Source organism: Sinocyclocheilus anshuiensis, unplaced genomic scaffold (genome assembly GCF_001515605.1).
Source record: "Sinocyclocheilus anshuiensis isolate Anshui unplaced genomic scaffold, SAMN03320099.WGS_v1.1 scaffold315, whole genome shotgun sequence".
NCBI lineage: Eukaryota > Metazoa > Chordata > Actinopteri > Cypriniformes > Cyprinidae > Sinocyclocheilus > Sinocyclocheilus anshuiensis.
Genome location: NW_015548210.1, coordinates 880,233 through 895,011, shown reverse-complemented (window position 1 = coordinate 895,011; position 14,779 = coordinate 880,233). Strand labels below are relative to the sequence as shown.

General features: G+C 37.3%; 1 protein-coding gene and 1 long non-coding RNA gene across 3 annotated transcripts in view; both read left to right on the top strand.

The window, feature by feature from the left end:
- LOC107653739 (uncharacterized) overlaps nucleotides 1–5,889 on the top strand; it is a 7,478-nt gene extending 1,589 nt beyond the window's left edge. Inside the window, exons 2-3 of the long non-coding RNA XR_001630262.1 lie at nucleotides 3,678–3,684; nucleotides 5,879–5,889. This is a non-coding gene — a long non-coding RNA (uncharacterized LOC107653739). The remainder of the gene's footprint in view (nucleotides 1–3,677; nucleotides 3,685–5,878) is intronic.
- LOC107653733 (RNA-binding protein Musashi homolog 2-like) overlaps nucleotides 1–14,779 on the top strand; it is a 199,019-nt gene that overhangs the window by 12,001 nt on the left and 172,239 nt on the right. The window lies entirely within an intron of this gene.

The window sequence follows — 14,779 nt, the reverse complement described above, 5'->3', positions numbered from 1 at the left end:
ACATTTGGGCGGCGTTATGCAAATCTTCCCACATCGTGACATAGACATGTGGGGGGCGTGTTAGAACGAGCACTTTTAGGTAGGCGTGGTTGACTCTTAACTTTTATAAAGAATATCTCTTTGTATTTAAGATTTTTACAGATCTTCTTTATGCACCAAGAGCTTGTAACACTCCAAAGAGAAAGGAAAAATTGAAATCGCATCATATGACCCCTTTAAGAAAAATAATCTCCACAACGCTTCAGATTCAGCCGTTATAGACTTAAATATAATGAATATCGTTTGGTTCCATTACTCAAAAAAAATCATAATAAAAACTGTGTATTTATTCCCAACCTAGAGATATCTGATATACATGCTTCCGTAAGGTCAGTAATGGTTACACAGCTGTAGACATTTTATACATGTTTTACTCTGACTTGAATATGTGTGGTGGCACAACTGATTTATAAATAAGGAGACAAGGTCAGATCAGATCAGATCAGTGTGACCGTCCTTGGTTCTCCTGATGTATGTTCTGTATTATGAGGGAGAGCTTCTATTAAGATTTTCATGATACAACCAGGACATGTCAACATTGCTGAATGTTAGTTCAAAAAGCACAAGAAAGGCACACTTAGTGGTCTAAAGCAAAAGAGTTGTAAAAATTCTGAAAATCTTTTAGAGCTCATAATTTGTTTAAAAAAATCTAACATATTAAACATTAATGAATAAATCAGTATATGTAAAATTATTTAAAGTGTCGTTTGTGATATTTTTTTTTTTGTCTTTTTTTGTTCATGTAAGCTATAGCTTCTGATCCAAGCAATAATAAAAGGACACATTTAATTTATAATTTGTCTTAAATCTAATTTTGTAAAAAAAAATGCCGGCTCAACATCGTGATGTCTATTAGCCATCGGTGATGGACGATGGCAGCCTCTTATCGGCCCAACCCTACACCGAACGCGTCAACGTGCATTTAAGTGTCACTAATTAAACAAGTATGTGTTTAGCTAATTGTCAGCCTCTTACATGTATGCTTCTCATAATTAGTGAATATGCATATAAACAGCCTTTTAATAAACAGAGTAGAATAATCATGGCTGATAGTAAGACACGCAAACGTAAAAACTGGACGCAAGAACAGCTGTGACTTCTTGACGAGCTGGTTAATGAAAACAAGGACATAATCAAAGGAAAATTTGGAGTTGGGATAACCTTCAAAACCGAAGGTGATACCTTTATAAAAGCTCATTATCGACCCAGCCTCTTCTCGTCGACTAAAGGTTAGTCGACTATTAGGGGGCAGCCCTAATATGCATATTAACAGCCTTTTAATTAACAGAGTAGAATAATAATGGCTGATAGTAAGACATGCAAACGTAAAAGAAAACCAAACTGGACACAAACACAGCTGTTACTTCTTGTCCAACTGGTTAATGAAAACAAGGACATAATCAAAGGAAAATTTGGAGTTGGGATAACCTTCAAAACCGAAGGTGATACCTTTTTATAAAAGCTCATTATCGTCAAATATTTAAAAAATGTTTACGTTCCGAGGCAGATTGCCGAAACAGCCATTTTAGGAATAGTTTGTGGTTTGGTCTTAGTGACTTAGGAGTCCTCTTCACTACTCCTAACGTTTCACAGATTTAGGCGCTAGTTTTAGCGCTAAAATGCTTTGTGAAATACTTTTAGATAAAAAATGTAGGAGTCCTAAATTTAGGACTAACACGCCCATTATTTTTAATATTTTCTCCTAAATCGGCGAGTTACGAGCTACTTTTAGCCTCAAGATGTTTTGTGAATACGGGCCCAGATGTCCGTATACACAAAGGCACAGATCCCTAAACAAGACTATATCTGCAGATGAAACTTTTTTTGTAGAAGCATTTTTAAAATTTGAACTAGCACCTAATGCTAGCACCTCACCTACACCACGTTATGTACGAGAAGCTGCAAAAGACAAAGGTGGAAGTGGAATGTACAAAACATGGTGACATTAATTTTTAAGTAAAGATAATGGGTGATATATTGCATCACCAAAAATTATTGAGGTCATGTATATATATTGCGCGATAGGTCGATATATTGATTATTGCGACAGGCCTAATTCTCAGTTTAAATGCAGCGATCCAAAACAGTGAATCTAATCACCATTCAGAAAAAACTTTGCTTCAAATATGAGCCACACCACTGATGTGATCTAATCGCACTGTTTAAGTGATCTAATCACTAGCACACCCTGAGCACATGTGAGTTAATGTATTCCTCTTATTGGCAAGACATATCGGCATAATTTTTCATATCGGGCCGATGCCGATATTTACATTTAAAGCCATCATCGGCCGATTCCGATATTGGTCCGATAATATTGTGCATCCCTAATTACAACCCAACTATGTTGCGAATGTGTATCCTTAATTATACATATACATATAGTCATATGAACATAACTTTAAGACTTTTGACCAATTTGCTAAAAAGAACGAACTCATTCATTTGCAAAGTTTCTTTGTTTTAAAAGAATTGTGCTTGCAGTTTTGAATTGAATGTGATTGGAGGGTAAGATTATACATTTCTGACTCTGATTTAAGTAGCATGGAAATACAACTGGGCAGATACTTTTATTATAATTGTCATGCAGTATACTATAGAGAATGTGAAGCTACGTCACGCCGCGTTGCAAGCTGGGGCGCCGCCGCCATTTTGAGACAATCACCCTCTGCTAGAAATGCTGAAATTAATACGGATACCTGCTTATCTTTTGTTTTGCTTTTGCCTTTAAGTTAAATTCACATTCTTCATTGGATCGTTTGCAGGGAAGAGAAGCTATTTTATCGCGTCGCATGATATTTAGATTTTTTTTCTCTTAAGATTTGTAGAATTTTGTTTACTTTGATCTGATTACCGTGAAAACAGTTTCGCCCGCTGGACGCTCGCTGCTGCTTCAGCCATTATGGTAGATTATCCAAATAAAGTGTTTGTTCGGCAAGCAGACAGAAGTCGATCCATTTCTTTGTTGGAAACGTTTTAATGACGAAGTATAATTGTTGTCATTGTAAATATAAATTTTTCCATGGCCACGGAGGAGAATCATAGATTGTGGGTCACATTCAGCAGACTGACACAAGCACACTGTATGTTTATATTAGAGATGTACCGATTGATCGGCCAGGGATCGGAAAAGGCCGATTTTCCTCATGATCGGCCCGGATCGGTGATTGGCCGATCAGTCTCACTTCTTTCCGATTCCGATCCGATCCGTTTTGTTACCAGCAGCACAGGCAATAATGTCAGCCGCACATTCTCGCTCTCTTCTCTCCGACGACCCCTTCTCTCTCACACACGTCTCATTCGCTCCGGTTAAATGCTTGTATTGCGCATTATTTTAGTCATTCCCTTAGGTTTCGTGCTTACACCAAAAGCGCGCGCACCAGAACTGATCAATATTAGTGGAGCGCACACAAGCCACACTCAGTCTCAAACAGCTTGTGAGCCACAAATACCAAAATGAGTGGCTAACTGCGCTAAAAGGTTCAAATACATACAAAATTGTCAAAATGCCCGTCTTGGCGAGTATCTAGTTAAACACAGTCAGTTTTGGAACGTTAAATAGTTGAGAAAGAGAACGCATGTTGTGTAACATGGGCTGTTTACACCTGGTCACTTCATGCGTTTTTTTTTCTGAAAAGACCAGGTGTAAATGCCCTCCGAAACGCATTAGAGACAGATATAAATCCGATCGCTCAAACCACTTCAGGGGGTGGTCTGGGCCACATTCCAGACTAAACTCGACAAGTGTAAATGCATCTGGTTGTTGAAACCACATATGTAAATTTTACTCCTCCCAAAATGTTAAAATAATAAACGTGTGAGAGCGTGTTATGCTATATGACATTAGTCAGACTGCGCTAACGCAACACGCATCGCTGCGGGCGAGTAGCTGAGTATCTCTTCAGCAAGCCGACGCGCAAACTGCCGCGAATGAAACTGAAAGTAAGACGCAGACGGTCAACACACAATCATCTTCATTAAAAGTAGTAAGACAAACTTATCTTGCCAGTGCTGATGCCGTGTGCTCTCCTATTGCGGTCTTTGATCTTGAAATGAGCTGATACTTAATAAAATGCAGCGCTTATCGTTTTATTTCGTTGACGTGAACATAAGCGAATATAGCAAAGTATTTAATATAGTTAAATTTAAATATAGCGCGGGAATTGAAGATCGTATTTATATCCGTTTTGCGACGACACATTTATGTGGCCAAGTGTAAATGGAAACGTTTTAACAAATCAGATAGATATCCGATCAGCGAAAACGCATGAAATGACCAGGTGTAAACAGGCCCTAAAGACGCAAGTGTGTGACGTGATAGTATGTCCCAAAGCTTGCCTACTCTTCTAGGGCCCAACCCTAGTGTGTGCGAGGCGCCGGCGCGATCAAACAGCTGACACTAAACACAGTCAGTTTTGGAACGTTAAATAGCTGAGAAAGAGAACGCATGTTGTGTAACAGTATATTGGGTCCGTGGATAAACTCTTAAAGGGACCGCAGTCCAATATTCCTACTGCTGTCTGTCATGTTAATCAAAGAACAAAAGACAAAGAAAATCACTTTCCGCTCTTTACTGAATACGTTGTATAACTTTAATGGTAAGCATTAATCTGTATTTAATTTTTACAATGAAGACTACAGAAATTAAAGTAATCAAATTTAAAATAACACTGGATGTTATTTTACATTTGATTACTTCAATTTCTGTAGTATTTCTTACCTGAATAAAAACTTACTTAACCTGAAAAACTTTCATAGCTCTCTTTATTCTATTGCATTTATTTGTGCTGTTGTTTGCAATTTTTTTTGTGTTCTTATTTTATTACTGACTTTTTACATGTTTTTTATGAAAATAAAACTTAGTGTTGAAGAAAAGTAGATTTTTGTTTGTATATGCTGTCAATTATAGTTCTTAGAAAGAAAATCGGAATCGGCAAAAATCGGTATCGGCAGATCACACTAACAAAAAAAAATCGGAAATCGTAATCGGCCAAAAAATTGCAATCGGTGCATCTCTAGTTTATATTTATTTCAACAAATGACAACTAAAATTAAATCCCTGGAAGCTTGAACAGTTTTGTAGCATTTTTAAATGCTGGTTTAATGTGGTAAGACAGTGATGCTAAAAGACATGCAGATGAGGCCAGAATATTAACACAACTTGTTTAATTGCACATTAAGCATTTTCGTCCCTTTAGAAAATCGTAATGAAGAAAATGCTTATGCATTTAAAGACAGTAATTAAAGTTCATATTTTAGGTTCATCAGTTTTTCTGCAGATATTATGCTTTATTAGTAAGGCGTGTACAGAATGTGGTCTTTTAATATCACTGTCCCGGTACATTAAGCATTCTTTATATTAGAGGAAAACGCTTAACGTGTAAATAAACGTGTTGTGTTCACATTTTGGGCTTAGGTGCGTATCTTTGTCTTTATCACTGTCTTGGTACATTAAGCCACATGAACCGTTACTTGTGTTAAGCATTTTAAAGTCCCTGTTCAAGTACTGCTAATTCACAAGCCGAGTGAGTGTCATACTCGCAAAGGTGATGTTAATTTTAATTGGTGACATTATTAATAGATTTACTATCCAGCGTTTTCTTGTCATCTCCGCGACTTGCTTCCCTTGGGGTTTTTAGGGCGAAAAGGCGAAAAAATACACTGCATTGTCCAGTTTTCTCTCAGAACGATGATCGGAGTTACTTTTGCAATTCTCGATGCAGCATAAATGACAACCAATGGTGACATTTTCCACAGTCACGACAGAAAATCAAAATACTGCCCTGAACTCAATAGCGGAGAAGCAGCGCGATCCTCACAGTATGGCGGATAAACAAAGCAGTTTCCCAGAACTCAACGTGGCGTGACGTCAGCTTCACATTCTCTATTGTGATGCATCTTGAGAGTCTATAAAGACTGAAATATACTTTGATATCCATTTCATTATAAAAAACAGGGATGTGATTTTTCCGTATAAATACGGATTTCCGTATTTTCCGACCATCTGCAGGACAGTTAAAAGCACCAAACGCGAGTAGAATCGGCGTTGAAACGTGTTACTTGACCCGGTGACTTTTTATGAATGGCGGTGAGAATTTGAGATTGCTCAGTGCTCTCATATTATTCCCAACGGTTTTGATGTAATTATATAATAGGCTGTAGTCTGACACGCTACATGTCTGCTGTTTTTAGTTTCGATATAGTGCTAGCTGCGCTGCGTTTGGTTTGAGCCGATTTAATTTGCGTTTGGGAACGCAACATTCATCATTAGAAACGTTTATAAATCTGTTGTTGTTTAGAAAGAGAAGTTTCAGTGTCACATAATCCTTCAGAAATCATTCTAATATGCTGATTTGCTGCTCAAGAAACATTTCTCATTATTATCAATGTTCAAAACAGTTTTGCTGCTTAATATTTTTGTGGAAACAATGATACCACTCAAACATTTGTATAAGATTTAAAAAGAGAGAGAAATTAATAATTTTATTCATCATGCATGAAAGTGATAAAAAGTGAGTGAAGACATTTAAAATTATTTCTATTTAATAAATGCATTAACAAATTTAATTAATATTTGATAAATGCAAATAAATGCTGTTCATGAAACTTAATATTTATCAAAAAATCTTGAAAAATAGTGTATCACCATTTTCACACAAAATATGAAGCAGCAAAATTGTTTTCAACATTTATAAGAAATGTTTCATGAGTCAAATAAATTGTAATGATTTCTGAAAGATCATGTGACACTGAAAACTGGAGTAATGATGCAGAAAATTCTGCTTCGCATCACAAGAATAACATTACATTTTATAATGTATTAAAATAGAAAACTTTTTTTTTTGACGTGATTGGTTATTGGTTTGTGACGTAGCAAACCAAGGGCTGTTTCAAACCATATTTCTGGGTCAACCTTTGGGAAACTACAGTTTTAAGGAGAAAATACACCGCAATGGTGTTGATTAATAGATTGGCACATGGTTTGTCTAAAAGTATATTAAAAACACCACATAGACAAATAAACAACATAAAAAACTTGATAATTGTAATGTTTCCAAACTTTTGGCAGGTACTTTAATAATAATAACAATTCTATAATCTTTGCTATAATATATTATATTACTTTTTTTATAATATATTATATTATATTGTTATGATTATTAAATGCTGTTTTTTAATTTTTTACAGGACAATAGTATGTATTATTACAATATAAGATATATCTTTTAATGTGCTAAAATATATATATATTTAATAAGTGCTGGGGGCGTGGCTTGGGGCGTGGTCAGATTTTCCTTCTTTTTTGTCTCTAGCTGATCACAAGCCTGAAAAAAGTTATAAGTACGTAATCTAATGAATAAATATTAAACCATTTAACATTATTAAAAATACATGTAAGTGGCTGATAGAATCTTTGTCATAGAGTACACTTTTGTTTGTTTATGTAGAATTCACAGTTTAAATGTTCTTGTTTCTTTTAATTTATTTTCAAGATCTAAAGTAAAATATTGTTGCTTTTTAGTATGTCACAGAAAATATTAAAACTCACATTAAACCCTTTTAACATTAAAAAAAGCATATAATCAGTACCTGAGATTATCATAGTTTGTAGGTTCTTAGAAATAGAAGCTGTTTCTAAAAAAGAATCCCCTGCACTCATCGCATATGTCACAGCTGGTTAGGAAAAACACACTGATTAACTCGATTTTTTGATTAATCGTTTTTTTTAAAATTACGTCGATTCGATTCTCAAAAGCCGCGAATCGATCTTTTCCGGTATTTATTTCAGCACACATTTAAAACAAGATCTGATTAACGTGAATCTTATCATTAGTCTTCTCCACTAGATGTCACCCTTATTTACCTTGCGCGATGTTACAACAGAAAACCTGTCATTCATTCAGCGCTTATCATGGCCATACGCGTGATTTGCAATGCTCAGGTGAAATGCTATAGTAATACTATAAATCTGCGGAAGCATTTGATATCACGCAAAAGGCGCAATGATTTCCGCAATGAATAAATGGCGGGTGGCTCGGCGCACTGTTTTGTTTACTACACACATACTAAAGTGCGGATGATGCTCGCAGTGTTTTCAGCTTCTGCAGTCTCACAATATGATGATATGAACACGAATGTCATCTCCAGCTGCTCTGAGAGTCACTTCATTAGCATTTTACCGTTTCATTTGAGAAAACTACCGTCATATCACATACACAGCAGCTGCAAGTTCTTCACGGCAACCCGTCAAAATAAAAGTTTAGTTTAACGTTAAGAAACTGTCAAAATATTACCATTTAGCAGTCTTAAGACTCGATGCTACTACTGCTAATAAATATTAATACATTTTTATTTTTAAAGGAATAATCACATTTGTTTTCTTTTTAATTTTAACAGTAAACATCTGTTGTGCAGCACTGTGTTTGCCAAAAAATAAAAGGGTTTAATTTTCATTTGATTAGGATAAATTAAATTAATGTTTTATGCCTTCATCTGATTACCAGAAAAATTAAGAACATTTTATAGGGCCCTATTATTGTTTAAAAAGAATAGGTTTAAAAAATAGGCATGTGGTTCTTAATTTCTTTTTATTAATTCACTATTTGTAAACTGATGTTTACTGTTAATTTTTTAGAAATATCAATAGCATTTGTATTAAAACTATATTCACTGAATGTAATGAAAAAAATCGAGAATCGAATCGAATCGAGAGCTTGCGAATCGAAATCGAATCGAATCAGGACATCTGAATCGATACCCAGCCCTAGCATGTTTCATTGAATTTTCCCATGTGTTCCGCTTACGCGCTGCTTCCTGTCTCAGCGTGTCTGTACTGTATCCCCCCAATCTCAATCTATCCCACCAACCACAGCACAGGATTTATGAAAGTCAGCTTCAGGATGTTGATACAGGTACCTGCGCCACCCCTATTTCTCCCTCTCTTACATACATCCAGACACTCTTTAACCTCTTTCTACCATTTGATTTCTATCAATTCATCTAGTTTTGTCTCACGTGTCTTTACTGTAGAGAGACGAGCCTTTGCAAACAAGATACATGACGATGAAATGCAGTACCTTCCAAACTTTTTTTTTTAATTAAAATTTTTATTCAGTAAGAATACATTAAATTAATCAAAACGCGTGATTTGCAATGCTCAGGTGAAATGCTATAGTAATACTATAAATCTGCGGAAGCATTTGATATCACGCAAAAGGCGCAATGATTTCCGCAATGAATAAATGGCGGGTGGCTCGGCGCACTGTTTTGTTTACTACACACATACTAAAGTGCGGATGATGCTCGCAGTGTTTTCAGCTTCTGCAAGCACCTGCAAGTTCTTCACGGCAACCCGTCAAAATAAAAGTTTAGTTTAACGTTAAGAAACTGTCAAAATATTACCATTTAGCAGTCTTAAGACTCGATGCTACTACTGCTAATAAATATTAATACAAATAGCATTTGTATTAAAACTATATTCACTGAATGTAATCAAAAAAATCGAGAATCGAATCGAATTGAGAGCTTGCGAATCGAAATCGAATCGAATCGGGACATCTGAATCGATACCCAGCCCTAGTGTCTAGGACATGGTGTAAGAAGTTGTTCAGAAACTTTCCAGTCTTCCTGTTTTTTCCCCTGCCTTATAACTGCCATGGTTTTCTGCCATTAAAGTCACCAGGAAATGACTGCCGAACTCCATTTCTCTCATCTATGCTTTTACTCTTTCTCTTTGAGTCATTTTTTTTGGTTAGGTCTGTCTCGAAACTGGACTCCTGCAGCTGCACTTGTGCGTGCATGATGTTACAGTTTCTCAAGTGAAACTCTCAGTTCTGTTTCCATCTAAAAAAAAAAAGCAAAAAACACCCTGAAGTGTAAACACAGCCCTCCAGCAGTGTGTGTGTCTGGCTCGTGTGGGTTTTAGTTAAGAAAAGAAATGCACTTTAAAAATGGCTCCGCAAAGCAGACAGGACGCCCATCGACTTATCACAGAAAACAAGAAACAATCCGATATCTGGCTAAGGCAGCCAGGATCATTGAGAGGGAAAAGTCAATCAATCAGTGCTGAGTTAATGGGATCACGGTATCTGGACACCTCACTCTCCACATCGTTAAAACAACAATTACGATATTATCGCAGACGATATATATCGCACACCCCTACTCTCACCTCATGACAAAAAAGATTGTAACTGCTGCAAACAAGTGATGTGGGGAGGGTGTAGTATGTTCTGCTGTGAAATCTCTATGAAAGAGGTATCATAGATTGTATAGGAGAACATCAGTGTAGTGGATGAGCTCAGTTGGAGCCGTGGCCTAGTGGTTAGCACTCTGACACACGGGGCTGTGGTGCAAGTTTGAGTGCATCATTTCCTGATTGCTTCCCCCTCTCTTTCCCATTGTTCCCTGTCCCATTTCTGCCAATAAAAGCAGCAAAAGGCCAGAAACAAAAATAGATTTCACCCTGAAATGAACATTTTTACTCGCCCTTATTTTATTCTAAACTTGTATGACTGAATTTTTTTCTGACACACAAAATATATTAGAATACAGTGTTTTTATTTTGTGAATACAATGAAAGTCAGTAGAGTCCAATATTGCTTTGAAAAAGACACTAAAGAAATAAACTTTGAAAGTTTATTTTCAAACTCAGCAGACTGCCTAGCCAATCTCTATCCACAGTGATTCTCACATTGTGACCATTCACCTGATATTTTGTTGTAGTTTGTGGGTGCACCTGTTATGGATTTCAGGTAACACTTTGCTTGAGACGCGGTTTAGGGTCTCTACTGCTTAAAACTATTCCTACAGCGCACACACAGAGAACATGGTCTCTGCTAATCAGGCTGATAAGGCTCCGGTCTGCCTGGACTCACTGTGCTGATGAATCATGCTCAGGCCAGCACACAATCTGCAGCCATAGAAGTCTGCAGAAAGTTCAGCAGAAAATTCAGCAGAATTCAAACTTGACACTCACCCACACATCCCCTGCCCACAATTTCTTTTCTTCCACGGTGTAACATTTTTTTTTTTAGTAAAACAGGATATAAAAAAAAAAAATATATATATATATATTTTTTTTTGTGCGACTTGAATGTCTAAATGAGTTTGCATGCGTTTGTGAAGGACTCCACACTTTTGAAGAAATGTTTGACATGGAGACATTGAGGCTGAAGGTCGAGTTCACTTGAAGTTGGCATGAAATGAAATTTCACCCTGTCTTTTCTTGAAATGGATGGATCCATGGATTTTGCATCCAAAAATCATCCATTATAATTTCAAGTAAAATATCATAACTCAGTATTCCGGTAAATTTACAGAGTTCTTCAATCAGTTAGTCTGTTTAAACCATGTCTCTTTCTTACAGTTAACTGCAAGCTCACATTTAGATCTGCCTCCTCCCAAATAATAACCAGTGGAGAGAACCAAGTCCAATCCTACATTTTTTTTTTTTTTGTTTTTCGATAATCCATTTCACTCAGATGTAAGTCAGAATATGGAGGAAAAGATGTGTAGCTACTTCCGTTACATTGCAACTTTAAAATCATCTTGAAATATCCTAATGCTATGCCGCTTTTAATCATTACTTGTAACCTTTATTGCAGTCAAAATTTAACGGATTTAACATTTAACATTTTTACCAAAATTTAACATTTAATTACAGTTAACTATTGGCAATAATTAAAACAATTAACTGTACAACAGTAGCCTAAAACTCCAGTAGGCCAAAATGGTCATTTTGATATTGGTTAACAGTGCTATTTATTTTTCAGTTATACTTAGGCTAAAAGGTAGGGCTGTGTATTGGCAAGAATCTAGTGATACGATATGTATCACGATACAGGGGTTGCGATACGATATGTTGCAATACATTGTGATATTGTAAGCAAGGCCATATATTGGGATATTTCTTATTTTAGGAATAGGATATATTTTTAGGAAAGCTGTCATTAAGAGCACACCACTATATGCAAACCTTAGCAATAAATAAATAAATAAACAAACAAACAAACAAACAAATAAAAAAATAAAAAAAATAATTTAACCAGAACAGAGTGGTATCTGCATTTGCAATAATCAGTCCCTTTAACATTCAACGTTATTGAACCACTTTTTGTGCAGTACGAGTAAAGGGGGAAAAATGTAAGTGCTTGCAGGGTCCTTTAGTTAAATGTATAAAATGTATTTTATAAAAAGACCATATATATTTTTAGACCTTGCTTTAAAGGTTCACAGTTTAAGCTTACAATTGTAACATACAATGTCATAACATTTTGATATGAACAAAAGAATTACATCTGCGTAATATCAATGAAAAATAAAGTGCTTGCAGGATTCCTAAAGAAAACAAAACTATTTTAAAACAATAAAATAAATACTGATGTTGAACATTCTCAGAACCTTTCAACTTGGATTTCACAGGTTTTTCAGTTTGTGTTTGTTCCGATTGGTATTGCCGAGACTGCGACTCGAGCACCGCTCCACCTGCACAAAACGCCCCCACCACGAGAAAAAGCTGCAGCCGCGCGGCGACCCTACTGCTAGGGCTGTGACGGTGGCAGTGACAACCGCGTCACCGCGGTGTTGTCTACTGCCACCGGCGGTAGTGCACGTGACGTCACGCACTCTATAACAAGCATAATACGAAGTTTTGTATACAAGTGTAATAACAGTAATAACAGTAGTGGAACAGTGAACCGTGTCTACACCGGACGCGACACCGCTGCGTCGCAAGAGGTTGAGTCTGTCTAGTGTCTACACAGGACATTTGAACTCTGTGTCAGTACCTCATAAATAGAACGAGGCAGTTTACTGTCGGGGATTTGTCATGTCGTGTCGTGCCGCATCCAGTGTAGCATCACTGATTATGAGTTTTATAGTATTTTGTCGCGCCGCGCAGCTCACGTCCTGTAGACAAGGTGTATTTAACTTTCTTATTTAGGCTACTTTCTTGGTTAACTGTATTATTTCTTTGATATTTATTTTAGTGTTTTGCAGGCTGTGTATTCACTGACTGAAGTGCTAAAATAAACACGAGCTGACGAGTTAAATCGGGTGTGTTAGATGAGTGAGACAGTGCTGGGCTGCTCCAGGACAGTTTTGAAAACCATTTCAGAGACATGTTCTTAAATGTGACTCATATAAAATATATTACATTCATGCACAGTCTTAAGGCAGCTTTAATCGCCTTTTTGGTAACTTCATGACTTAACTGACCACGGCACTGCATGCACGTAGTTTATTTCGCGCTTTGATATGAAAGGATACAGGCGACAGCGCGCACCGGTGCCTTTGTGCGTGCAATTGAAGAGCACGCGCTTCGAGCACAGTACCGTTTCCGCGCTCGCTTGAAGTGAAGAGGAGCGCGCGTCTGAAACTTAAAGACTTAACTGACGGCGGTGCCCGCGCCACGTTCCCGGGGTGGACGTTATCACAAAAGCCCAAATGAAGCCACACTTCAGCTTTGGACACCGAAACAGGAACTGGAACAATTCTTTCATCCTATCTAGCTGTTGGGATATAAACTCAAAACGAAACAACTGCCATGAATCTTGTAGGATTTTTTTTTAAAATATCGATATTCTGTTTTTGAGAATTGATACAGTATCGCCAAACAAAATATCGCGATACTCACGTGTATAGATATTTTCTTACACCCCTACTAAAAAGGTCATGTTCTTTGCTACCAATAATATTGGTAATGTCAATGTTAATGGGGTGGTTGACTGGTTTTGTTCTAGGCTTGATTGTGTTTATGGGGGGCAGTCTAACATGTGTTCATGCTTTGTTTTTAAAAAAAAACATTATTTTTCACATAATTTACCTATATTCTTCACCGCTCTGTCCCTTCTCTGATAAACGAGCTGATCATTTCCTGCTTTTATGAAGCCCCTCCCTCAGAAATACGCGATGGACTCGGTTAGCTAGTCCAGTGTGTTGTGATTGGCTAAACCGCCTCTAGTGCGCGTCTAAGCGTCCCGCCCCTCACCTCAGCGGCATGTGCACCGGTTGTATTGGGAACAATGGCATCGTCTATATTGCTTATCAGTTTGAGCCCGATTGAGCCATGAGGATATTAGTGAAGAGGATCGCGCAGAACCTGTGCAAGCACGGCTCTTAATGGTATGTTTGTTGTTGTCTCATACTTTTAGATACGCTGTTATTTGTGAATGCTGCTGTTTCTGTTAGCTTTTAATACACGGTTTTATCCTGATTAGTGCTGGGCGGTATACCGGTTCATACCGAATACCGGTGTTTATTTTTGTTACGATATGAATTTTTTAAATACCGCAATACCGGTGTATGTCGCTTAAACAACGTTCGGAACGCAACACTTTTTGAAAGGGGTCCCTTTTCACTGTTGCACTGTGGTGAGGGAACAGCTGTATGTGTTACTAAGCGTGAAAGTTCCGAAACTGAAGCTGTAGAACTGATAGAACGTGATGACACAGAAGAACTCATCCATAATATCCACATTTACCGCCACAAATATCCACCGCCCCCTGCGATCAGCTCCCGCGTCACACACACGAGCGCGACTTTAGCACTAGATTTAGCAACTTTCAGACCCTTTTAGCGGCTTTTTTCCATAGAATATTCATACTGACAGACCTAGTGACTTTTTGGAAGATTTTGCCAGTGCTGTCCCCCGAACGCGAGGACTGACTTTCCCGGAGAAGTGTCACCTCTCTCAGCGTATGTTCTGTGCAGTGAGCGGCAGAGAAGCAGTGCATTCAGT